Consider the following 26,297-nt stretch of genomic DNA (forward strand, 5'->3'; position numbering starts at 1 on the left):
AGTGGTTAAACAACATTTTCTGAACCTTCCTGCAATCTGTGCTGACCTGAGGCCCTCTACAGACTCTTCTCTCCAGCAAAGGCTCTAGTCTGAATGGGGACAGGTTCCCTAGCTTTCTGATTAGTTACACAGGAACCATGGTAAAGGGCTTCAGCTGAGAGTTGATCTAATTGAATTGACTCGATGCATAATCCAGCCAACCATATTCCAAATCCAGAAAAACTGGGATCTATTTGCAAGTTTACGAGTTTTCCCTTAATTCTCATCCCAAAGCAGCATTTCAGCCTTTAAAGGGTAGTGCATCAGACTGCTTAAAACACTTTCCAAGTCACTGCATACAAACTCAGTCTTCCTGGGACACAATATCCTCTGTTTCCTCCTTCTCCTACATTCCGCTCCATGGTGGAAGAAGGGTGAATGATGCGTGTGTGTGTGTAGGAACACTACGTAGATAGAAGGATGACTGGCTAGAGGCAATGAGGCAATCTCTCCCTCCTCTAACATCCCCTTGCCCCCAGTATAGCCTAAGAAATTCTCAGGTGTGCCATGGAAGAGCTAAGTAAGAAAAGGAAACACACAGAGGTCGTCCCTTAAGCAACTATTTTTATTTCTAATTATTGATATTTGGAAGCCATCCAACAAGAGAAAGAGAACATGCAACCACGGTCGCAGCTACACATGCAGGGACGATAACGCAGATGCTGAAGTGAGAGCAGCATGGCCAGGGCTCCTTGTGTGCTTGACTTGAGGCCCTCCTGACCTGTTCTCAAAAGCACCAAGGAGCCCTCTCAGCCTTCTTGGTGAACTCTGAGCAAGCTCCTAGGTCAGCTGGGGAGAGGAGTGCGGGGCACAGTTTGTATCAATCTTTCTCTCCACATCCCCTGACCCTGCCCAGCAGGGTGAGCCCTTGCTCAGTGCTGGCTGGGATCCACCACATGCCAAGGGCTGGGTTGGCCCAATCAGTTGAGTCCTGCGACTCAGCACCTGAGGGTGCAGGGCGGCTGCTCACTCTCACGGAAGGACATAAGGCCTCAGCCTGGGGGAGTCACGCTGTGGAGTACTGGTGCCAGGTGCTGGGCCCACTGCCCAGGAAGGGCCAAGCCTTCAACATCCCCCTTCCCTACACAGGTCCAGGCCTGCTGCTACCACAAAGAGCCCAGGATTCCCATAGGATCCACCTCCTACCACTCTCCATCCCCCGGATGGGATGAGCTATGCATGGGGCAGCACAGACACAGGGAGCAGGACACACAAGGTCAACCAGGGACCCTGGGCCTTTGAATTGTTTTCTTTCAGACCAGGTAAAATCTGAGAATGACTCACAGAAGCATGCCAAAGGGGCTTCTGGCCTCGCTCAAATGTCGCCCTCCAGCCCTATTTATCATTACAACCCTACCTCCGTCACTGCTACTGCTTCTACTGTTTCCAAAGCACACATCAATTTGTAATCATGCTTATAACTTACACTGGGGGTGGGGATCCGTCTTCACACACCAGACTGCCAGTTCTGTGAGGATGGTATTTTTGGTCTATTTTACTTACCGTTAATTTCCCAGGGCCTAGATGATAGGCCCTCAGTAATTATTTGTAAACAAGTGAATATATCTTCAAGTCACTAGGGGCAAGATCTCAAAGCCCTGGCTGCCAAGGAACCTCCTGGGTAGCAGAGTGTGAATGAGGGCCCTGGGGAGAGGTCCATGGTTCTCCTGTACCTCAGGCATTTAGGACTCCTTGATGCTCAAGGGCAGCGTAGAGGTGGAAAGAGCAGAACACTGAGGTCACAGGCCTGTCTGCTAACACACTGCATGATCCTGGGCACCAAGTCCCAACCTTTTCTTCTCTCAGGCCCACATGGTCTCTCTACTGTCCCTGGCGAATACCCTACAGCGAGTAAGAAGGTAGCTCTGTGTTCCTTCAGCTCAGGTGTCACGAGAACACAGTTCAGGAGGAGAATTCTGTCACACCCAGTGCAATGCTTCAAAGCTGAGGATCTCAGCATCAATTTTAACATGGGCTGAGTAAATGGAGGGCCTCCTCAGGAGAGCAGGGGTTCCCTCTTCTCCTCCCCACTTAAATCAACCAAGAGGTCTCTTCTTAGCTGCCAGATACACCCCGTCACCTCGCTGGGACACTTCCCATCCCAGCGGGAGAGGAGCAGCTGTGCGCAGGGCACTCACCCAGGCCATTCTGGCATGGGAGCCAGGAGAAACCCATTCTCAGGACTGGGCACAGGGGCACAGGGGCTGTGCTGGGCTTGAAGGCCCATCAACCTTCCACCAGCCGGCTGAGGAAAAGGCCCAACTCAATTAAGGGTGTTCAACTCAATTAAGTCTCTCAAAGGGGCTGTCTGGCATCCTCTAGTAGGGGGGCTTCCCGTGGGGAAACAACGGCCAAGGGATGTAGGAGCCACTAGGACAGGCTCCATGCTCAGCCTGGAGCTCCTACCCACCTCTGCCTGACACACTGCCCACCCTCCTTTCCTGTGCTGTTCCATTTCCTTTCAGAAAACTTTGTTTTGGTTTGATATTCGCCTCTGGGCCTCAGAGAATTTTCTGAGTTTTGTTTCTCTCCTTGTTTCTAGGATACCTGAGCTGGCTCCCAAAGCAACAGGCACAGGAGGAACAAGAGCGTGGGGGCTGGGGGCAGTGTAAGGATGATCAGATAAGAAAAGCAGGGAGACAAGGAGGGAGGTGAAGAACCTGCTTGTGCTCACACAGAATCTGGTGGCCCCCAACATCGCAGCAGCACATCAGGGAGTTCTAGAACACAGCAAAACTCAAACACCCAGAAAAGAAGCCATTTGCACAGACAACTTCAAGTTCTAAGAAATCAGAAGGTCAGGGAACAGATTAGGGGCACTGCCCAGGGATGGCCTAAGCCAAGCAGACACACTTAGGAAACCTACTAGAGGTTCCATCAGAAAAGCCTGTACACCATCTGGAAGGATCATGACTCCCAGGCACATGCACTGAGCTGAGACCTGCTCATAAACATGCATGAGCACATGCCCTTAAAGGCCAGGCCTGGAGTCCAGGGGTGTGTGAGGAAGAAAGCGGGCAGGACTCCACACTCCCCGGGGCAGGGACACAGGGCTCAGCATGCACCAAGCAGCACCCCAAGGCCTCTTCTGCCTGTGCTACCCCAGCCCCACCTCCAACAAGAGGGAACCTGGCTTTCCCAGGCAGAGGCAAGAACAAGTGGAATTCCCCTGAGGCAGGCTGCACAAACTTATCCAGTAGAGAGGTCTTTCCATCAACTTGCTTCTCTAGGGGAAAATGGAGCCTAGCCCAGCCTTCGCCAGGCAGAGCCCGTGTGGCTCCCACAGCACCCTTACTGCAGCCATCAAACACCAGAGGACCACCTGGGAGAGACACTGACCCCAAACCCAGGGGCAGAAGTCTCCCTTGCACAGACTGAGCTGCCCATAAATGGGGCTCTTCTCATTCAAAGGGCAGGTAGGCAGCTTAGAGGAAAAGCAATTTGTTAACAATAAGCAGAAAGTGGCCGGGCACAGTGGCTCACACCTGTAATCCCAGCACTTTGGGAGGCCAATGTGGGCAGATCACCTAAGGTCGGGAGTTCGAGACCAGCCTGACCAACATGGAGAAACCCCATCTCTACTAAAAATACAAAATTAGCTGGGCATGATGGCACATGCCTGTGATCCCAGCTACTCTGGAGGCTGAGGCAGGAGAATTGCTTGAACCCAGGAGGCGGAGGTTGCGGTGAGCTGAGATCGTGCCATTGCACTCCAGCCTGGGCAAGAAGAATGAAAGTCTGTCTCAAAAAAAACAGTGTGGTCTTCCCCCACTCTGTGCCATTTTAACAATCAGAGCTCTACAGTCATACTACTTGGGTTAGAACCCCATTACACACACTAGCTATGTTACCTCAAGCAAACTCTTTAACCCTTTTGGTTTTTTAAAGAGGCAGGGTTTCACTGTGTCACCCAAGCTGGAGTGCAATGGCACGATCATAGTTCACTGCAGCCTCCACCTCCTGGGCTCAAGCAATCCTCCTGCCTCAACCTCCCCAGTTGCTAGGACTACAGGCACATGCCACCATACCCAGCTAATTTTTTTTATTTTTACTTTTTGGTAGAGACAGGGTTCTCACTATGTCGCCCAGGCTGGTTTCAAATTCTTGGTCTCAAGCAATCCTCCCACCTTGGCTTCCCAAAGCCACTGCACCCTGCCTGCTTAACCTCTTTTTTTTTTTTTTTTTTTTTGAGATGGAGTCTTGCTCAGCCGCTCAGGCTGGAGTGCAGTGGCGCGATCTCGGCTCACTGCAAACACCGTCTCCCAGGTTCAAGCGATTCTCCCATCTCAGCCTCCCGAGTAACTGGGACTACCAGCACCCGCCATCACGCCAGGCTAATTTTTGTATTTTGGTAGAGACAAGATTTCACCATGTTGGCCAGGCTGGTCTTGAACTCCTGACCTCAGGTGATCCGCCCACCTTGCCCTCCCAAAGTGCTAGGATTATAGGCGTGAGCCACTGCACTCGGCCTGCTTGACCTCTTTGAATCTCAATTTCCTCCTCTAAAATATGAGGGTGATAATAGTTGCTCAGAGTATTAAATAATTCATATAAAGTGCTTGAAAAGTACCTGGCATAGAATAAGTACAGTCATACGTCACATCATAACATTTTGGTCAACAGTGAAGGGCATGTATGACAGTAGTCCCGTAAGATTATAATGGAGCTAAAATACTCCTGTCACTTAGTGACATCTTGATGATCGTGACCCTATGTAGTTCTATGCGCTAGGCTAATGTGTGTGTTTGTGTCTTTGTTTTTAACAAAAAAGTTTAAAAAGTTAAAAACAACCTTTAAAGCTTATAGAAGATAAAAAGAAAATACTTTTGGGTCAGGCACGGTAGCTCATGCCTGTAATGCCAGCACTTTGGGAGGCCAAGGCGGGCGGATCACTTGAGGTCATTAGTTCAAGACCAGCCTGGCCAACATGGTGAAACCCCATCTCTACTAAAAATACAAAAATTAGCCAGGCGTGGTGGCAGGAGCCTGTAATCCCAGCTACTCAGGAGGCTGAGGCAGGAGAATCACTTGAACCCAGGAGGCAGAGGTTGCAGTGAGCTAAGATCGTGCCACTGCATTCCAGCCTGGGTGACAGAGGGAGACTCCATCTCGGAAAAAAGATAAAAGAAAAGTATTTTTGTATAGCTGTACTGTGTTTGTGTTTTAAGCTAAGTGTTACTACAAGAGTCAAGAAGTTAAAAAAAAAAGTTTATAAAATGTAAGAAAGTTACAGTAAGTTAGGTTAATCTATTATTGAATGTATGTTTTTAAAATAAATTTAGTATGGCCAAGTGTACAGTGTTTGTAAAGTGTACAGTAATGTTCTTGGCACTCACACTCACTCACCACTCACTCACTGACTCACCCAGAACAACTTCCAGTCCTGGAAACTCCATTCATGGTAAGTGCCTTATACAGGTGTGCCTTTTTAAAATATATTTTATATGATATTTTAACCATACTTTTTCTATGTTTAAATATACAAATACCATTGTCTTAAGATTACGTACAGTATTCAGTACAGTAACCTGCTGTACAGGTTTGTAGCCCAGGCACAACCGGCTACACCATGTAGCCTAGGTATGTAGTAGGCTATACCATCTAGGGTTTGTGTAAGTATACTCTGTAATGTTCACTCAACAACGAAATTGCCAAATGACACATTTCTCAGAACATATCCCCATCATTAAGTGACACATGACTGTACTTGATTGATAAAGGTAGCTTTTTTTGGTGGTGCCTTGTTTTTTTTTAAGACAGAGTCTCTCTTTGTCGCCCAGGCTGGAGTGCAGTGGCGAAATCTGCGCTCACTGCAACCTCCACCTCCTGGGTTTAAGTGATTCTCATGCTTCAGCCTCCCAAGCAGCTGGGACTACCAGCACCCGCCATCACGCCCAGCAAATTTTTTTGTGTTTTTAGTAGAGACAGGGTTTCAACATGTTAGCCAGGCTGGTCTCCAACTCCTGACCTCAAGTGATCTGCCCACCTTGGCCTCCCAAGGTACTGGGATTATAGGCATGAGCCACCAGGCCCAGCCTGATAAAGGAAGCTTTTTTGATGAGGTGATAAAACTAAGCAAATCACGTATCTAGTATAAAAACTATAAAAGTTGCTATGAAAATCACATTGGGGAATGAACTAGGCATTAACAAGTTAATGGTAGAGTAAGAAAGGTACAGCAGTAGCGCTACTCATTTTCACATTCCTGTGCCTATCAGCATGGAACAGAGTGAGCCAGAAGCAGGAGGGGTTCCAAGCTTTCTCCAGAAGCCTGAAGAAACTATGGTTGGAGGTTTCCTACTTGTAGGAGCAGAGGAGTGAAAAGGCAGCAAGAGAAAGAATAGTAGCCCCACTCCCCTACTTCTCTTCTATGGCATTGATCTCTCTCAAAGTGACTAGAACAGATGAATATTCATAATAGCTAAGAAGTAGAAACAACCCAAATGTCCATCAACTGAAGAATAGATAAAATGTGCTACATCCATCCAGTGGAATATTATTCAGCCACAAAAAGGAATAAGGTAGCGATACATGCTGTGACATAGATTAACCCTGAAAACATTATGCTGGCCAGGCGTGGTGGCTCACGCCTGTAATCCCAGCACTTTGGGAAGCTGAAGCGGGAGGATTGCTTGAGCCCAGGAGTTCGAAACTAGCCTAGGCAATAGAGTTAGACCCTGTCTCTACAAAAAATGGAAAAACTAGCTGGGCATGGTGGCACACACCCATAGCTTCAGCTACTCAGGAGGCTAAGGCAAGAGGCTGAAGCTGCAGTCAGCCATGATCATACCACTGCACTCCAGGATGAGCAACAAAAAGAAGCCAGTTACAAAAGGCCAAATACAGTGTTATCTGATTCCGTTTATATGAAACATCCAGAATAGGCAAATTAATGGAGACAGTGGTTGCCTAGGGATGAAGGTCTGGTAAGGTGGGGGTGGGAATGAAAAGTGACCGATAGGAATGGGGCCAGGCACAGTGGCTCACGCCTGTAATCCCAGCACTTTGGGTGGCTGAGGCAGGTGGATGGCTTGAGCTCAGGAGTTCAAGACCAGCCTGGGCAGTGTGGTGAAACCCCATCTCCACAAAAAATTCGCCAGGCATGGGGCAGTGCGCCTGTAGTCCCAGCTACTCGGGAGACTGAGGTGGGAGGATTGCTTGAGTGTCAGAGGCGGAGGTGCAGTGAGCCGACATCGAGCCACTGCACTCCAGCCTAGGCGACAGAGCCAGAACCTGTCTCAAAAAAAAAAAAAAAAAAAAGGGAACAAGGTCATGAAAATGTCCTAAATTTGATTGTGGTGATGGGTGCACAACTCTGTGAATATACTAAAAAACGACTGAATTGGGTATTTTAAATAGTGAGTTATATGGTATGTGAATTACATCTCAATAAAGCTGTTTTTTAAATGACTGGAAGGTAGTTACTGAAGATGGTGCTGGGAACTGTATGTAACATAAAGTGTAAATCTGTGTGTGGGAGGTGGGGTAGATAACCGAAAAGCAGGACAGGATGGCAACAACGACAGCACCCGACAAAGAACCTTTACCTGGTCCTGCGTCTCTTTACAAAAATGGCAAGAAAACATTAACCTGTATCTATCTTCCAGAAGATACCAGAAAATCCCTGCCCATCCCAACTGCTCTAGCGTGGCTATAAATTCCCATGCATCAAGATCTCTTCCAAGGCGCTTACTTACCCTGCTGGGTAAGCAACTAAACCTGATCGGGGGTCACAGGCAAGTCCTCTGCCTCCAGACACTGTAATTCCCAGCACCTTCTCCAAGGTCACCTGTTAGAGGAAGACAGAAGTGACATGTTACAGACAGAGTGTGTTTGGGAGGAAGGTGCTGAAGGTACCTGGGACCGTCCTGAGGCAGTGGCTACTTTCCAGACACCCATGTCTTCAGGAGAATGAAGCTATGACTTCTGCAGCTTCCTCTATTCTGCCCACCGGGCTTCTTGATCACACGGGAAAAACCCAGCGTGCATCACCTATTTTCGGCAGGGCTCAGTCTGCTGGTACCACAGGAAAGAACACCAACTCGTTAAAGCATAACTCATGGCCACAGAGGAACAAGCATTCCCCAAAACCAGGAAGGTACCATGTATAAGCTAGAGCCTGGGATCCCCAGACTAGACTCTTGGGTCTGTGAGACTTGGGTGAGGCCACTGATCTTTGTGCTTTGGCAGGCATGAAGGAAAGGCTACTCTGACCTACCAAGAGCCAAAAGAATGTTAGGTATCAATTAGGTGACTCAGAATATCCCTGACCTTTGCATTCTATCATGTTCTTCCCCTCTGTCGGAGGGCTCCACCTCCCAAATGTCTGCCAGTTCATACAGACTACAATCCAAGGAGGCAGAAACAGGGCTTAATGCTGTGTTCTACAAAGCACCGATGCTCAGGGTACTCTAATTATTATTATTAAGCTGCAACTCCCACAGAGATGAAAGATAAAATGCTCAGCGATTCAGAGAGGACACGGCCACGGGAGACACTCATCACTCTCATCATTAGTAGTGTTACCCCACACTGTCTGCAGGCCTCAGGACCCACACGAACTAACCTCAAATTAATTCATTGGTCTTTCTGCTAGACAATGCCAAGTGAGATTGAGACTGCCCTCTAACCTCTTGCTGTCACTCCATGTCATCCTCTGCTCTGGGTCTTTCACTTGCTGCTCCAGGTCTTTAGCTGCTCCAGGACTGTGCACTCCCTGCACTGGCTCTGCTCAAGAATGTCCCTGATCTCCCCTGGCTCAGAGAGTGGGGCTTCAGAATGCAGGGCGGACATGTGAACAGGCTAGACAGCACTCTGCTATGAAAACACCGAACCTGAGGAGAGTCTCAGAGGCCCTAAGAGGGCAATGTAAACGAGAAACACTCAGGGTGGATGCTTGTGGCAGGGCGGTCTATTCTTAGTCCAGGCCAGTTTCTAGAGAGGGGAGGCTCAGAATCAATTAGGACAGTTTTGGAGTTTCTCCTTCTCTCTTATTGCTCCAACCGCAGAATTAAAAGTACTCCTTGAGGGGCCAGGTGCAATGGCTCACGCCTGTAATCCCAGCACTTTGGGAGGCCGAGGTGGGCAGATCACTTGAGGTCAGAAGTTTGAGACCAGCCTGGCCAACATAGTGAAACCCCATCTCTACTAAAAATACAAAAATTAGCCAGGCATGGTGGTTGGTGCCTGTAATCCCAGCTAATCAGGAGGCTGAGGCACGAGATTCATTTGAACCTGGGAGGTGGAGGTTGCAGTGAGCCGAGATCACGCCACTGCACTCCAGCCTGGGTGACACAGTGAGACGCCATCTCAAAAAGTACTCCTAAAGAACCTGTTTAGATTTTTTTTTTTTTTTTTTTTTTTGAGACAGAGTCTCACTCTGTCACCCAGCCTGGAGTGCAGTGGCACCATCTCGGCTCACTGCAAGCTCCACCTCCCGGGTTCACGCCATTCTCCTGCCTCAGCCTCCTGAGTAGCTGGGACTACAGGCACCCGCCACCACACCCAGCTAATTTTTTGTATTTTTAGTAGAGACAGGGTTTCACCGTGTTAGCCAGGATGGTCTCGATCTCCTGACCTCGTGATCCGCCCGCCTTGGCCTCCCAAAGTGCTGGGATTACAGGCGTGAGCCACCTTGCCTGGCTCAGTAATTCTATGTTTAATCTTGCAGAAAACCTCCATACTATTTTCTATAGCAACTGTGTCATTTTACATGCCCACCAACAGTGCATAAAGGTTCCAATTTCTCCACATCTTTGCCAACACTTGATGTTTTCTGTTTTTGTTTTCTTTATAGTGGCCATCCTAAGGAGTGTGAGATGGTATCTCATTGGTCTCCATGTGCATTTCCCTATGATTAGGATGTTGAGCATCTTTCCATGTGCCTATTGGCCATTTATATGTCTTCTTTTGAGAATCATCTATTCAAGTCCTTTGCCCATTTTTTAGTCAAGTTATTTGGTTGTGCTTGTTGTTGAAGAGTTGTAAGAGTTTTTAGATATATTCTTGATATTAACCTTTATCAAAATATATGTGTTACAAGTATTCTCTCCCATTCTTCATGTTGTAAGTTGTCTTCTCTGTTGATTGTCTCCTTTGCTGTGCAGAAGTTTTAAAGTCTGATCTAGTCCCATTTGTCTATTTTTGCCTTTGTTGCCTGTGTTTTTGGTGTCATATTCAAGAAACCATTGCAAAATCCAATGTCAAATTTTCTACATTTTCTTCTGAAATTTTATAGATTCAGGTCTTAAGTTTAGGTCTCTAATCCATTTTGAGTTAATTTTTGTTTATGGTGTAAACTTAGAGTCCGACTTCATTCTTTTGCATGTGCATCTCCATTTTTCCCAACACCATTTATCGAAGAGTGCATTCTTTCTCTAGTGTATGGATTTGACAGTCTTGTTGGAGATCATTTGGCCGTGTACATGAGAGTTTATTTATGGGCTCTCTATTCTGTTTCATTGTTCTATATGTTTGTCTTTATGCCTGTACCATACTGTTTTGATAACTGTAGCTTTTGGAATTGTTTTCTGTCTCTTTTTTTTTTTTTTTTGAGTTGGAGTCTTGCTCTGTTGCCCATGGCGGAGTGCAGTGCTGTGATCTCGGCTCACTGCAACCTCTGCCTCCTGGGGACAAGCTATTCTCCTGCCTCAGCCTCCCAAGTAGCTGGGATTACAGGCATGAGCCACTACACCCAGCTAATTTTTGTATTTTTTTTTTTTTTTTTTTTAGTACAGATGGGGTTTTGTCATCTTGGCCAGGCTAGTCTCGAACTCCTGACCTCAAGTGATCTGCCCTTCTCAGTCTCCCAAAATGCTGGGATTACAAGCCTGAGCCACCGTCCCCAGCCTGAGATTGTTTCCTTAAGTTTCTTTTGGGATTGTTCATTACTACTGTATAGAATGCAACTGATTTTTGCAAGTTGATTTTGTATCCTGCAACTTGGCTGAGTTTCTTTATTATCTCTAACAGTTTCTTTGTGGATCGTTTAGGATTTCTTCTGTATAAGATCATATCATCTGTGAACAGAGATAATTTTACTTCTTCCTTTCCATTGTGTCTTTAACTTCTTTTTTTTGTTTTTGAGATGGAGTTTCACTCTTGTTGCTCAGGCTGGAGTGCAGTGACGTAATTTCAGCTTACTGCACCCTCTGCCTCCTGGGTTCAAGGGATTCTTCTGCCTCAGCCTTCCAAGTAGCTAGGATTACAGGCACCTGCTACCACGCCCGGCTAATTTTTTGTATTTTTGGTAGGGATACGGTTTCACCATGTTGGCCAGGCTGGTCTTGAACTTCTGACCTCAGGTGATCCACCCGCCTCGGCCTCCCAAAGTGTTGGGATTACAGGTGTGAGCCACTATGCCTGGCCTTTTATTTTTTTGCCAAATTGCTTTGGCTAGAACTTCTACTACTGCATTGGATAGAAATAGCAAAAGTGGACATCCTTCTCTTGTTCCTGGTCTTCGGGGGAAAGCTATCTGTCTTTTACCATTGATTATATGATGCTAGCTGTGGGGTTTTTATATATGGCCTTTAACTAGAGAAAGTTTCCTTCTATTTCTGGGTTGTTGAGTGTTTTTTTTTTTTTTTTTAAATCATGAAAGGGTGTTTGACTTTGTCAAATGATTTTTCTAATCATTTTTTAATCAATTGAAATAGTCATGTTTTTTCCCCCTTCATTCTGTTGATATGGTATATTCTATTGATTGTTTTTTGTATGTTGACCCATTATTGCATTCTAGGAATAAATCCTACTTGGTCAGATATATAATCTTTCTACTATGCTACTCAATTCATTGTGCTTCTATTTTTTGAGGGTTTTTGTGTCAATATTCATAAGGGATATTGGTCTATGGTTTTCTTGTACTTTGGTGTTGGTATCAGGGTAATGCTGGTCTCAATGAATGAGTTAGGAAGCGCTCCCTCCTCTTCAATTTTTTGGATGAGTTTGAAAGGGATTGGTATTAGTTTTTGTTTTTTTCTCACAGAGTCTTGCTTTGTTGCCCAGGCTGGAGTGCAATGACATGATCATAGCTCACTGCAGCCTTGACCTCCCGGGCTCAAGTGATCCTCCCACCTCAGCCTCCCAAGTAGTTGGAACTATATGTGTGCATCACCATGCCCAATTAATTATTTGTTCTTTGTTTGTTTGTCTGTAGAGACAGGGTCTCACTAGGTTTCCCAGACTAGTCTCAAACTCCTGGGCTCAGGTGATCTTCCTGCCTTGGTCCCCCAAAGTGCTGGGATTACAGGCATGAGCTACCACACCCAGTTCTTTTTTGTAAATGTTTGGTAGAATTCTCCAGTGAGGTCACCTGGCCTTGATTTTATTACTAATTAGATCTCCTTACTGGTTATAGGTCTGTTCCAATTTTTCTGTTTCTTTATGGGTCAGTTTTAACACATTTTGTGTTTTAGAAATATCCATTTTAGTTAGGCTATTCAATTTGTTAGTATACAATTGTTCATGGCATTTAGTCATTTCTTTTATTTCTGTAAAATCAGTAGTAACGTCCCCACTTTCATTTCTGATGTTATTAACTTGAGTCTTGTGTCTCTCTTTCTTGGCTGTTCTAGTGAAAGATTTGTCATTTTTTGCTGGCCTTTTCAAAGAAATAACTTTTGGTTTTATTGATTTTTTTCTATTGTGTTTTTATTTTCTTTTTCATTTATCTTTGATCTGATTTTTATTATTTCCATTCTCTTGGATGGAAGCTTTGGGTTTAGTTTGCTCTTTTTTTCCCCTAATTTTTAAGGTGTACAAATATTGATTTGAAATATTTGTTCTATTTTAATGTAGGTGTTTACAGCTATGCATTTCTCTATTACCACTGTTTCCATGGTATCCCAGAAGTTTTGGTATGTTTCATTTTTATTTTCATGTGTCTCAAGGTTATTTTCTAATTTCCTTTGTGGTTTCTTCTTTGACCCTTGGTTGTTTAAGGGTGTTTTGTTTAATTTACACATATTTCTAAAATGTTCAGTTTTCCTTCTGGTATTGATTTCTAGCTTCATTCCATTCTGATCAGAAAAATACTTCAGATTATTTCAATCTCTTAAAATTTATTAAGAATTGTTTTGTGGCTTAGCATGTGATTTATCCTGGAGAATGTTCTATGTGCCGTTGAAAATAATGTGCATTCTATAGTTGTTTGGTGGTATGCTCTATATGTTTCTTAGGTTTGATTGGTTTATAGTATTTTCTAAATCCTCTGTTTTCTGAATGTTCTTCTGTCTGGTTTTTCTATCCATTATTAAGGTGGGATATTGAAGTTTGCAACTACTGTTGTAGAACCGTTCGTCCCTTCAATTCCGTCAATGTTTACTTTATAAATTTTTGGTGTCTGTTAGGTGTTTATATGTTTATGGCCATATTGTCTTGCTGTATGAAGACTTTCCTCTCTATATATTGTTCTTCCTTGTCTCTTGTAAAGTATATTTTTCTGACAATAATATAGCCATCCCAGCTCTTTTTCATTACTATTTACATAGAAAGTCTTTTTCTATTATTTTATATTAAACCTCTTTGCATCCTTCTATGTAAAGTGAGCCACTTGTAGACAGCATATAGATGGACGTTGACTTTTAAAATTCAATATGCCAATCTGCTTTCTTAGACATTTTAGTTAATTTACCTTTAATGTGATTACTGATAAAAGGATTTACTTCTGCCATTTATTTGTTTTCTATATGTGTTATATAATTTTTTGCTCCCCAATTACTACCTTTTTTATATTTAGTTGATTTTTTGTAATGTACAATTTTGATTCCCTTCTTTCCTTTTCTGCGTATTTTAAAGTTATTTTCTTAGTGGTTACCCCAAGGTAACCACTTTCAACCTGGTTTGAATAATACCAACTTAGTTTCAATTCTGTCTTCTATACACTACTCTGCTTCTATACATCTCTGTGCCTCCCCATTTATATTATTATTTGTCACAGATTACATCTTTATACATTATATGCCAATTAAGTTAGATACATAGATATTATTTTATGTGTATGCCTATTATATCATATAGAAAAATAAAGATGTTACAAACCATACCAAAAGTACATTAGTGGTGGCCTACATATTTACCTATGTAATTACCTTTACCAGTGTTCTTTATTTTTTCTTATGGCTTTGATTTTGTCTAATGTCCTTTCCTTTCAGCCTGAAGAACTCCCTTTAGCATTTTTTGTAGGAACAATCTTCTGATAATAAACTCCCTCAGTTTCTGTTTTTCTAGAAATGTCTTAATTTATCTTTTATTCTCAAATGAGAATAAAGAGAAATTTTTGTTAAATATAGAATTCTTAGTTGACAGGGCTTTCTTTTTTCTTTCAAGATTTAAATATGTTATCCTATTGCCTTCTGGCATCATTTATTTTTCTGATGAGAAATCAGATGTTAATCTTACTGAGAATCCCTTGTGCATGAGATGTTTTCATATTGTTGCCTTCAAATTTTTCTTTTTGTCTTTTTCCTTCAACAATTTGGTTATAATTTGTCTTGGTGTGGGTGTCTTTAAGTTTATCCTGCTTGAAGTTCATTGAGCTTTTTGGACAAGTATAGTCATGTCTTTCCTCAGATTTGGGAAGTTTTCAGCCGTTATTTCTTCAACTATTCTTTCTACCTCTTTCTGTCTTCTGTGAATCTCTGTGTATATTGGTCCACTTGATGGTGTCTCATACAGCTCTTAGACTCTGTTTACTTTTATTTGTTCTTTTTTCTTTCTATTCCTGAGACGTAATAATTTCAGTTGTCTTACCTTCAGGTTTGCAGACTCTCCTGCCTGCTGAAATTTGCTATTGAGCCCCTCTAGTGAAATTTTCATTTTATGAAAAATTTTATGCCACCTTTTATGCCAAAAATTTGGTTTGGTCTCATTTTATAATTCCTATCTCTTACGGGGAGTCTTATTTTGTCATACATGGTTTTCCTGATTTTCATTGTCTTTAGCTGTTTGGGCATATTTAAGATCATTGTTTTAGTCTTTATCCAATCGTCCAATGCCTGGGCTCCTTAGGGACAGTTTTGATCTATTTTGTTCCTTTGAATAGGCCATACTTTCATGTTTCTTTTTATGCTGTGTAATTATTTTGAAAACTAGACATTTAAATATTATAATGTGGTAACTTTGGAAATCAGATTACCCCTTTTCCCAGTGTTTGCTGGATTTTTGATTGTTGAAGGCTGTAGCAGATAATTTCTATAATGACTTTCCCAAACTATTTTTTGCAAAGACTGTATTCCTTGCCATATTCAATCGCTGACATTTTGTCCATAGCCTGTGTTCAGCTTGTGTTTTTTTATTTTATATTTTTATTTTTTGAGACAGGATCTCACTCTATCACCCAGGCTGGAGTGTAGTGGCATGATCATGGTTCACTGCAGCCTCCACCTCTTAGGCTCAAGCGATCCTCCCACCTCAGTCTCCTGAGTAGTTGGGACTACAGGTGTGCGCTGCCATGCTGGACTAATTTTTAAATTTTTTTTAGACTAGGTGTGACTATGTTGCCCAGACTGGTTTCAAACTCCTGGGCCCAAGCAATCCTCCCACCTTGGCCTCTTAAAGTGCTGAGATTACAAGGGTGAACCACTGCGCTCGATCTCAGCTTGTGTTTTGACAGAGATTCCCTTCAATATCAGGAACTAAAAACAAACAAACAAATAGCAGAAACCAAATAACCACTCCCAGACTTTGCAGATTGACTCTGTGGCAGGCACTCCTTCAACACTTACCCAAGCCTGCACTTAGCTTAGGGATCAGCCCAAAGTGGAAGCTTAGGATCTCCTCAGGTGTTTTCTGAGGATGCATGTTGCCCTGGGCATGCATGTGGCCTTCTAAATCCCCTTGTACACATGGGTGCTTTTGAATGCCCTGATTTCCCAAATAAACCCTCACCAGCTTTTACTACTGGGTCTTAAGTGTTTTATTGTAGGTCTCAACTATAATCTTCTGCCCTAGGCATCTGCAGGATGTGAGTTCACCTTGCTACATATATATATATATATATATATATATATATATATATATATATAGCAAGCAATTGCTATATTGCTTATTTCTGAGTAGAAGAATATGAGGCATTTCCCTAATCATTATGTGTAATTACAATTATATATATATATGTTTATATATTACATACATATATATATATAATTGTAATTACACATAATGATTAGGGAAATGTCTCATATTCTATATATATAGACAGAAAGGGAGAAAATATATGAGGGAGAGAAGGAATCTTTCCATCTCCTTTGAGTTCCACGGTGTTGAGAGTAGGACAACCGCAATTGCTTCATCATGCCTGCTTGCAATTATAGGGCTTTTGAACCATTTGTTCCCTCCTTAGATATCCTCATTGTTTTCAGATTCTTGCTTAGAAGTCACTCCTCCGTGGACCTCCTCTGACATATTAAACATTGCAGTCCATTATAAGCTGCAAGAGGACAGGGATTTTTGCCTGTTTTATTCCCTACTGTATCACCAGGGGCTACAGCAATATCTGACAAACAGTGGGCATGTAATGAATATTTGTTAAGTGAAGTAATAAGTTCGATCAAATCACATCACCTGTTTAAAGCACTTCATTGGCTTCACATTGCACTTAGAATAAAGAGAAATTCTTTTTATACAATATAAGTTCCTGCAGAATGCAGACACTTTCTACTTCTCCAGCCTCTTATCAACTCCTCTCCTACTAGCTTCTGTATTTAAGCCACATTAGACCTTTCTTCAGTTTTTTATATAGACTTTGTTGCATCACACCTCAGAGATTCTGTACATGTTCTTCCTCCTGCCTAGAAAGGATCGTCCCTCCACTTTCGCCAACTAATCCCTGCTCAACTTTTCGTCTCAGCAGGAGGCCCATTCTCTTTGGCAATCCTCTGGCCTCCAGCCCATTTATTATATGCTCACATGTCAACATGTACTTCATACAGCATGTAACACAATTGCACTTTTATATTTTAACAAATTATATTTCCCATATTGAACTGTAAGTCTCCTGAAAGGAGGAATTTTGTTCTTGCTCATCATCAACTTTTTCAACATCCAGTGCACCATTTAGAACTTAGATGTAGTCAATACAGGTTTGTGGAATGAAAGAGGAAAAGAAAGAATTAATATTCCTTTAAATTAGGATGGCAAGGATCGTATATAGAAAATTGGCTAAGTTGTGGTCCATTCATGTTTGCTCCCAATTAAGGAGCACAGCTATGAAAAGGAAGGCTTCAAATTAATAACCAATAGATTTTTTAAAAAAGAAAACTGGCCAGGTACTGTGGCTTATGTCTGTAATATCAGCATGTTGGGAGGCCAAGGCAGGATTACTTGAGCCCAGAAATTCCAGACCAGCCTGAGAATTTGGCAAAACTCTCTCTCTACAAAAAATACAAAAATTAGCCAAGTTTGGTGGCATGTGCCTGTAGTACCAGCTACTTGGGAGGCTGAGGTGGAAGAATAGCTTGAGTCTGGGAGGTCAAGGCTGCAATGAGCTGTGATCGCACCACTGCACTCAAGCCTGGGTGGTAGAGTAAGACCCTGTCTCAAAAAAAAAAAAAGAAAGAAAGAAAGAAAAATCACTAAGCAAAATAAGACATGTGAAGGATCATGTCAAAGGTAAGAAAAATTAGGGGAACATTAAAAGCTTTCTTCCCAAGCCACTAAATCAACTTGACTAACAAAATTACCACTTGATTTAGCATTAGAAAATTACATTACATATCAAACATAAACCCATTAAGCAAATACTAAAGAAATTTCTGAGTTAAATGGTATAATGTTAGCTTATGCCAGAGCTGACCTTGAAAGATTGTTCAAATATGGCTCAGTGTGATTGAAAGTTCTGTGTGAATATGTTTTTGGAAAGATCCACCAGCAACACCTTAGTGTATGTTTTTGAAATAAAATGTATCTGAGTAGCAGCAAAGTTATTCTCAAATTTCCATTTTATAGCTGGAGATGTTATACCGTGACATATATGATAGGACCCAATATGGATTAATCCCTTTTAGAAGTCAATCAGGAAGAGGGGAGCAGTTAAAACAGTTGCTTGGTTTACAAACATTAGAACAATTTTCTTATTCACACCATCTGATTATTGTATTTTATTTTTTCCCCAATGTTTAGACTACACAATGAGTTAAGAATGATAAAAATAAGCTCACCAATATACTATGTACATATTTACCAAAATCTGTGCATGCTTATACATATAAACACAGCTGATAATTTATTAGTTAGGCTCATTTGTAATTTTTGTCACTATAGACCAGTTTTTTATTTAAATTGAAGATTAGTATACATTTTAAATGATTAGTCAAAATAAAAAATCTAAAATGTGCTCTAAATACCTCTTAGGTCAGAAAAAAAAGTCAAAAGCTAGAATATAGAGAAATTAAGAAATGCCCTAAATTTCTAATCTGACAAAAATTCATACAAGATTTAAATATTTTAATGGAAAATAGAACAGAACTAATCATTGAAGAAATTATAGAAAGGAAAGAAAATAAACAGATTATATGGAGGATTTTTAGAAGATAAGTAAATAAATTAATATACTACAAAAAACAAGGGAAATATAATTGATAAATAAATACAGGTAAGAGTTCTTTTGAAATAATGATAAAATAGAAAATCTCTGTCAAAACTAAAAGGAAAGATGCATAAATATATAAATAAATGAGAAAAAGATGTTGCATACATATATGACTTTTTCAGAATCAAAAAATTTAAATTTCTGTAATAAAATTTAAATGTTTATAAATTTAAAAAACTAGAAGAAAGAATGTTGACTGTTCACAATACAAATAAATGACAAATATTTGAGGTGATGGATATGCTAATTATCCTTATTTGATCATTGGACATTGTATACATGTATCAAAATATCACTCTGTATCCCATGAATATGTACAATTATTTGTCTTAAAAACAAACAAAAAAAAGATAATGGGAGAATGTTGGAAACTCAGAGAGAAGAGCAACTCTCACAGATAGGGATCCAGATAGCATTAGCAGCTGATTTCTTGGCAGAAACCTTGAAGTCCTATTGTAATTTTGGTTTGTAACTCTGCTTTTTATTTTCTACATAATTTAAAAGGCAAATGCATAAAATGTAATTGTAAATCTGTTAGCTGGTATACAATGAATAAAGACGTAATTTGTTACATCAATAACATAAAAAGAGTAGAGCTATATATATAGCAGTAGAATTTTGGTATGTGATTGAACTTAAGTTGAAATAAATTCAAATTAAAATGTTATAACTCTAGGATGTTATATGTAATTCTCATAGTAACCAAAAACGAAATATACATAGAATATAAACAAAAGGAAATGAGACTAGAAACAAAATGTGTCACTACAAAAAAATCAACTAAAGATAAAAAAGAAATAATTGAGAAAATGGCAAAAATCAGTAACTCTGACGTATTAAAACCTTCCATGCTACATAAATCTGAAAACTCTATTTCACATAAAACTGGAGCTGAAAGAGACAAATATTTACCTATAAAGTTAAAAGTTATACCGGGAACAAACACTAATTTTTTTAGAAAAAATTGTAAAAAGAGTAAAAATATGCCTTATACTACCCTAATTTCATGTTTTACAGCTCTGGGAAAATAGAAAATAAAATGTTCTGTTAGCATGAATCCCTCTGTGCCCCCAAAAAACCCTATGGATTGCATCATTATTACCTAAAAAGTCTATTCTCAAATGCAGCAGAGTGATATTTTTTACAAGGTAGATATTAATTTTAGATATGGAATAATATTGGTGATTTCAATTTTATAACACTGGGTTAAGATGAAAGAATGAGAAGATAAAGGTCCCTCAGCAATATAACTCACAAACATGTTCAGAAGCAGTAAGAAGTTACATTAATTATCTTTTGAAAGTCAATAATCTACATCTTTAATGTATGCATATAGCATAGTTAATGTACTATCGCTGGGTCCATTTATTCAATGAATAATTGCCGCTATGTGTCAGACATTTTTCTAGGCCTAGGAATGGATACATAAGTGAACAAAGCAAAGATTCTGGTTCTTGTAGAGTTTCCATTAAAAGACCATTTAGTAAAACTTTTCTTCCCCCAAATTATAAAATCTGTAAGATGATTTAACAACATGTGTAAAAGTCATTGTGGGCCAGGCACGGTGGCTCATACCAGGTGTGGTGACTCATAGCACTCTGTCACCCAGGCTGGAGTGCAGTGGCACAATCTCTGCTCACTGCAACCTCTGCCTCCTGGGTACAAGCGATTCTCCTGCCTCAGCTTTCTGAGTAGCAAGGACTACAGGTGCACACCATCACGCCTGGCTAATTTTTGTACTATTAGTACAGACGGAGTTTCACCATGTTGGCCAGGCTGGTCTCGAACTCCTGACCTCAAATGATCCGCCCACCTCGGCCTCCCAAAGTGCTGGAATTACAGATGTGAGCCACAATGCCCGGCCTTATTTTCTACAACTTTGGTAACTTTAGCATATACCCCAAATCTGTAAGACATAATATTATAATTCAAATGCAACTCATGGCTTCTCATTGTACTCTTTCTCTAGCTTTTGAATTATTTGTTCTAATACCAGTTTTAATTCTGACACAAAAGCATGGGAGTTCTAATCAAAATCCAACCTTTTATCATAAAAACTATGAAGAAATTATGAGTAGAATTTAAAAAGGAAAATAGGCCTATTAATTAGATTTGTCTTTGTAGCATTTAACTCTATAATAAATTACATAATATTTTATGCCTATGAGTCCCCAACAAAGCCTCCAGCTTCTATTTAGATATAAAATGTAAAAGTCACTACTGGATCCACAAGCAAGACTATGGTAAAGAAATTTCTCCACCTAACCAGCTTCTTTTACATGATGTTACATGTTTCTTTTGTTTTTTCATTTTGGCAAATATTGATTGTCATCCTCATGTTTGTCTACGTCCTAAGTGCTGGGATACAGAATCTGAAAAGATGGACACAGGACTGAAAAGATGGACACAGGACCTGCCTTCAAGTTCACCCCTTTTTTTTTTTTTTTTTTTTTTTTGAGCTAGAGTTTTGCTCTTGTCACCCAGGCTGGAGTGTAATGGTGAGATCTCGGCTCACTGCGACCTCTACCTCCAGGGTTCAAGTGATTCTCCTGCCTCAGCCTCCCAAGTAGCTGGGATTACAGGTCCCAGCCACCACACCTAGCTAATTTTTGTATTTTTAGTAGAGACAGCATTTCATCATGTTGGTCAGGCTGGTCTCAAACTCCTAACCTCAGGTAGTCGACCCACCTCAGCCTCCCACAGTGCTGAGATTACAGGCATGAGCCACCACGCCCTGCTAGGAGTTCACGCTTTAGTTGGGGAAAATATACAATAAGCAAGCCAATTTTTAAAATGAGAACTGCAATTAGAGTTAAATGCTACAAAGACAATCTCACAGGAAGATGGGATGTAGAATGATAAGGCTCTCAGAATAGTAAGAGAAACTGTTGCTTCTTACAATGTTTGCCTTTCTTTGTATCAGTGCTCAGCTGAGTCTGCAGTGCTTCAGAGGCAGCTTTCATTTTATAAAAATCTATGATTTCTCCTTCTAGTTGTTTTTTCTCTTCCTCAAGCTTCCTTATCTCCTCCTGTTGAATCATTTTAAGATGCTCGAACTTGTCCTGCAGCTGTGAAACCAATGAGCCGTTGTGACACCAAAGCAGTGTGGCTGAACACCCAAAAGAATATGCTTTTTTCTGATTATCAAACAAACCCAAATCATCACAGTAGAGCACGATCTTAATAACAATCTCAAAAACTCAGGAGTAAACACTCAGATATGGAATTTTTCTTTTCTTTCTTTTTTCCTTTTATAAGATGGAGTCTCACTCTGTTGCCCAGGCTGGAGTGCACTGGTGCGATCTCAGCTCACTGCAGTCTCCATCTCCCAGTTCAAGTGATTCTCCTGCCTCAGCCTCTTGAGTAGCTGGGACTACAGGCATGCACCACCACTACAGGCGTGTGCCACCACACCTGGCTAATTTTTGTATTTTTAGTAGAGATGGGGTTTTGCCATGTTGGCCAGGCTGGTCTCGAACTCCTGACCTCAGGTGATCCTCCCACTTTGGCCTCCCAAAGACTTTTTTTTTTTTTAATATAGAGACAAGTTCTCAGTATGTTGCCCAGGCTGGTCTCAAACTCCTGAGCTCAAGTGATCCTCCCACCTCAGCTTCCCAAAGTGCTGGGACTGACTGATGCAGTGGCTCATGCTTGTAAACTCAGCACTTTGGGAGGCCAAGGTGGGAGGATCGCTTGAGCCCAGGAGTTCAAGACCAGACTGGGTGATATAACACAACAGTAAGCTTCAACAGGAGAGAGAATCTGTAAACTTGAATATAGATCTTCTGAAATTATCCAGTCAGAGGACAAAGAAAAAAAGAATAACAAAGAGAAAAGAAGGCTGGGCGTGGTGGCTCAAGCCTGTAATCCCAACACTTTGGGAGGCTGAGGCAGGCAGATTAAGAGGTCAGGAGTTCAAGACCAGCCTGGCCAACATGACAAAACCCCATCTCTACTAAAAATACAAAAATTAGCCGGGTGTGGTGGCACACACCTGTAGTCCCAGCTACTTGGGAGGCTGAGGCAGGAGAATCGCTTGAACCCAGGAGGCGGAGGTTGGAGTGCAATGTGAGCCGAGACCACAGATTGCACTCCAGCCTGGGTGACAGAGCACGACTCTGTGTCCAAAAAAGAAAAAGAAAAAGAAAAAGAAAAAAAAAGAGACAGAGAAAAGAAAGCCAACAAGACACCATTAGGCAAACCATTGTCAGGTTATGGGAGTTTGAGAAGGAAAGTAGAGAAAGGAAAAGAAAGCTTATTTAAAGAATGGCTGAAAACTGCCTAAATCATGGGAAAGATTTAGACATCTAAATCCATGAAGCTTAAAGATTCCTAAAGAGGTTGAAACCAAATAGATACTCACCAAGTCACAATATAATCAAATAGTCAAAAGTTAAAGAAACTTTGCAGGTCAGGACAGAATCGAATAATACATTCAAAGTGCTGAAAGAAAAAAACTGCCAGCAACTAATACTATGTCTGACAAAGCTGTCCTTCAGAAAGAAAGAAGAAATAACGTGTTTCCTCGACAAACAAAGCTGAGGGCATTCAGGACCACTAGGTCTACCTTAAAAAAATGCTTAACGGAGTTTTTCAAGTAAAAATGAATGAAGTTGGGAGTGGTGGCTCATGCCTGTAATCCCATTTTGGGAGGCTGAGGTGGGTGGATCACCTGAGGACGGGAGGTCAAGACCAGCCTGGCCAACATGGCAAAACCCCACCTCCAGTAAAAATACAAAAAATTAGCCAGGTATGAAGGCCACTGAGATCGTGCCACTGCACTCCAGCCTGGGTGACAAGAGTCAAACTACATTTCAAAAACAAAAAACAAAGCAAACAAAAAAAACAAAACTTGAGGCCTGGCTTCTGCTCCTCTCCAACCCCCCCTTCTCTGGGCCCAAGCCACCTTGGCTGAGGAGGGGGTGAGGAGGTGTGAGCCCCTGCCAGGAACCCCCTGCCCGGACCAAGTACTCGGCCCCCAGGCCTGCGTTCAGTGAGGCCTCCCGTGGCATCAGCATGTTCGTGTGGAGGAATGTGGAAGGTCACTCTGTGGCCGTGTTCCCCTGGTACCCCATCCCCTTCCTGACCCCTCCCTGCAGCCACACGAGGCCCAGCAACCTGCCAGTCCCTCAGTGGCCTCCAACCAGAGAAAACAACCTGCCAAGTTGGCAGCTGTTGCTCATGAGCGTCCCTCAGGTGGGACGGGGAGTGTTGACCTGGGCGGCCCCCTGGAGCCACCTGCCCTGAAAGCCCAGGGCCCGCAACCCCACGCACTTTGGGGGTGGTGGAACCTGGTAAAAGCTCACCTCCCACCATGGAGGAGGAGCCCTGGGCCCCGCAGGGGAGTCCCTGCTGGACAGTGAGACAGAGAATGACCATGATGATGCTTTCCTCTCCATCATGTCTCCTGACACCCAGTTGCCTCTACCACTCAGATGATGTCAGGCCCAGTCCCTCAGTGCCCTGCGCAAGGAACAGGACTCATCTTCTGAGAAGGATGGATGCAGCCCCAACAAATGGGACAAGGACCACATCTGGTGGCCCATGAGTGGCGGTCATGATCTTCAGCAAGCGGCACCAGGCCCTGGCAGGGCGCACCAGGGTCACCCCAACCAGGATAACCGGACCATCAGCCAGATGCTGAGCGAGCGGTGGTACACCCTGGGGCCCAATGAGACAGAAATACCATGACCTGGCCTTCCAGGTGAAGGTGGCCCACTTGCAACAAGGACCGAAAGAAGTCCAGCTCAGAGGCCAAGCCCACAAGCCAGGGGCTAGCAGCAGTGTAACAAGGGCTCGTGGGAGCGGAGCATATCAGAGACGGGCACTGCCACTGCCCCTGCGGCGTCCTCTGAACTCCTGTCAGTTGTAGCCCAAACACTCCAGAGCTCGGATACCAAGGAGCAGCTTCTGTGGGGCAGAACGGCTGCACACAGTCAGGGAACCTGGCTCAGCCTGGCCCAAGCCTTCTCCCACAGGGGGGTACACAGCCTGGATGGCAGGGAAATAGACTGTCAGGCACTACAGGAACTGACACAGGTGGTGTCTGGCACTGCATCATACTCTGGCCCAAAGCCTTCTACTCAGTATGGAGCTCCAGGCCACTTTGCAGCCCCTGGTGAGGGAGGTGACCAGTGGGCAGCCCTGCTGCTGCCCACCTGAGCTGCTCATTCCCAGCACATTGCCAGTGAGGACATAGCTAGTGATGAGGAGCACACGGTCATCCATGAGGAGGAGGGGGTGATGATGTCATTGCTGATGATGGCTTTAGCACCACTGACACTGATCTCAAGTTCAAGGAGTGGGTGACCGACTGAGAGTGGGGACAACTCTGGGGAGGAGCCAGAGAGCAACAAGGGCTTGGGTGGGAAGGTATTTGCACCTGTCATTCCTTCCTCCTTTACTCCTGCCGCCCCTTGCCGGATCCTGAGCCCCCAGGGTCCCCCGATCCACCTGCAGCTTTTGGCAAAGTCTATGGTCCCACCCTGTCCTCCTCCTACACATACTCGGATGCTTCCTCCTCAACCTTGGCACCCACCTCCTTCTTACTGGGCCCAGGAGCCTTCAAAGCCCAGGAGTCTGGTCAAGGCAGCAGAGCGGGCCTCCTACGGCCCCTACCCCTGGGGATGGGGGCCGAGGGACGCCTTCCAAGGCAATCTGTTTCCTCCCAATGGATACTGCCACCTTCTGGTGCAAGAGACCTGAAAGTGTGGGTGACCTGGAGCTACCAGGCTCCTCAGTCATCAGGGTCCCTCCCAACACTAAGGCTTTCCTAGGCAGGAGCTGGGCTGAGCCACCCGGGGGGCAGAGCCTGAAGAGAAACTGACTGGGCTTTCGGGGTCGGGGCAGAGGGAACCCCAAGGACATGGGTCCCACACTGGAGGACCCCACCACGCCCAGATGCAAGATGAGAAGACGCTCCAGCTGCAGCCCAAAGCCCAACACCCCCAAGTGTGCCATGTGTGATGGGGACAGCTTCCCCTTTGCCTGTACAGGTGGAGAAGCCGAGGACAGGCTCAGGGAACCGGAGACCTAGGAAGCACTGTCCTCTTCACTGTATGCGCCCTGGACCAGTGCCGGCCCTGATCATGCAGCTCTTCCAGGCCCACTGCTTCTTCCTGTCCACTAGGCCACAGCCGCCCTCCAGGCCCACTATGCACACATCTTCCCCTCCAAGGTTTGTTCTGCACCTGCCCTGACTCCCAGCCCTGTGGGGGTCCTGACCGGACCTCACCTGGCTCAGACTCTTGACGCTGCCCTGGCTGCCCCACCACTGCCTCTGCCCGAGAGTCACGTGAGGCTGAGAGTAGGGGCAGGGGCAGCAGTGGTGCCAGTTGGGGGGCGGTCCAGTGGGAGGAGCCTCAGCCTCGCGGGCTGCTCCGTGGGACTGCTGACTGCATGATCTTCTGGGCACCTCACGGATCTTCAACTGCAGGTGAAACGGATGCTGGTGGTGGGTGCAGGGCCGCTGGGAGCCGCTGCATGGTTCCCAGAGGCTGGACTGGGGCAGGTGCCAACTGAAGCTGCTGGGGCAGCATGGGCAGGATGTTCTGCACACAAACCTTGGAGAAGAAGATGTGTGCATAGCGGGTCCACTGCTGCTGCCCCTGCCCTGACTCCCAGCCCTGCCTGACCCCACCTCACCCTGCTCAGGCTCTGGCGCAACCCT

General features: G+C 43.6%; 1 protein-coding gene and 1 pseudogene across 1 annotated transcript in view; one reads left to right on the forward strand and one right to left on the reverse strand.

Moving 5' to 3' along the window:
* LOC101128796 (mitogen-activated protein kinase-binding protein 1) overlaps window positions 1–7,824 on the reverse strand; it is a 25,733-nt gene extending 17,909 nt beyond the window's left edge. Inside the window, 1 exon segment of the mRNA XM_063707680.1 lies at window positions 7,737–7,824. The gene's annotated coding sequence lies outside the window, so the exon portion shown is untranslated.
* Window positions 6,955–25,454, forward strand: LOC129534608 (protein capicua homolog; annotated as a pseudogene).
* The last annotated feature ends 843 nt before the right edge of the window (window positions 25,455–26,297 follow it).

This window comes from Gorilla gorilla, chromosome 1, assembly GCF_029281585.2.
Source record: "Gorilla gorilla gorilla isolate KB3781 chromosome 1, NHGRI_mGorGor1-v2.1_pri, whole genome shotgun sequence".
In the NCBI taxonomy this organism is placed as follows: Eukaryota; Metazoa; Chordata; class Mammalia; order Primates; family Hominidae; genus Gorilla; species Gorilla gorilla.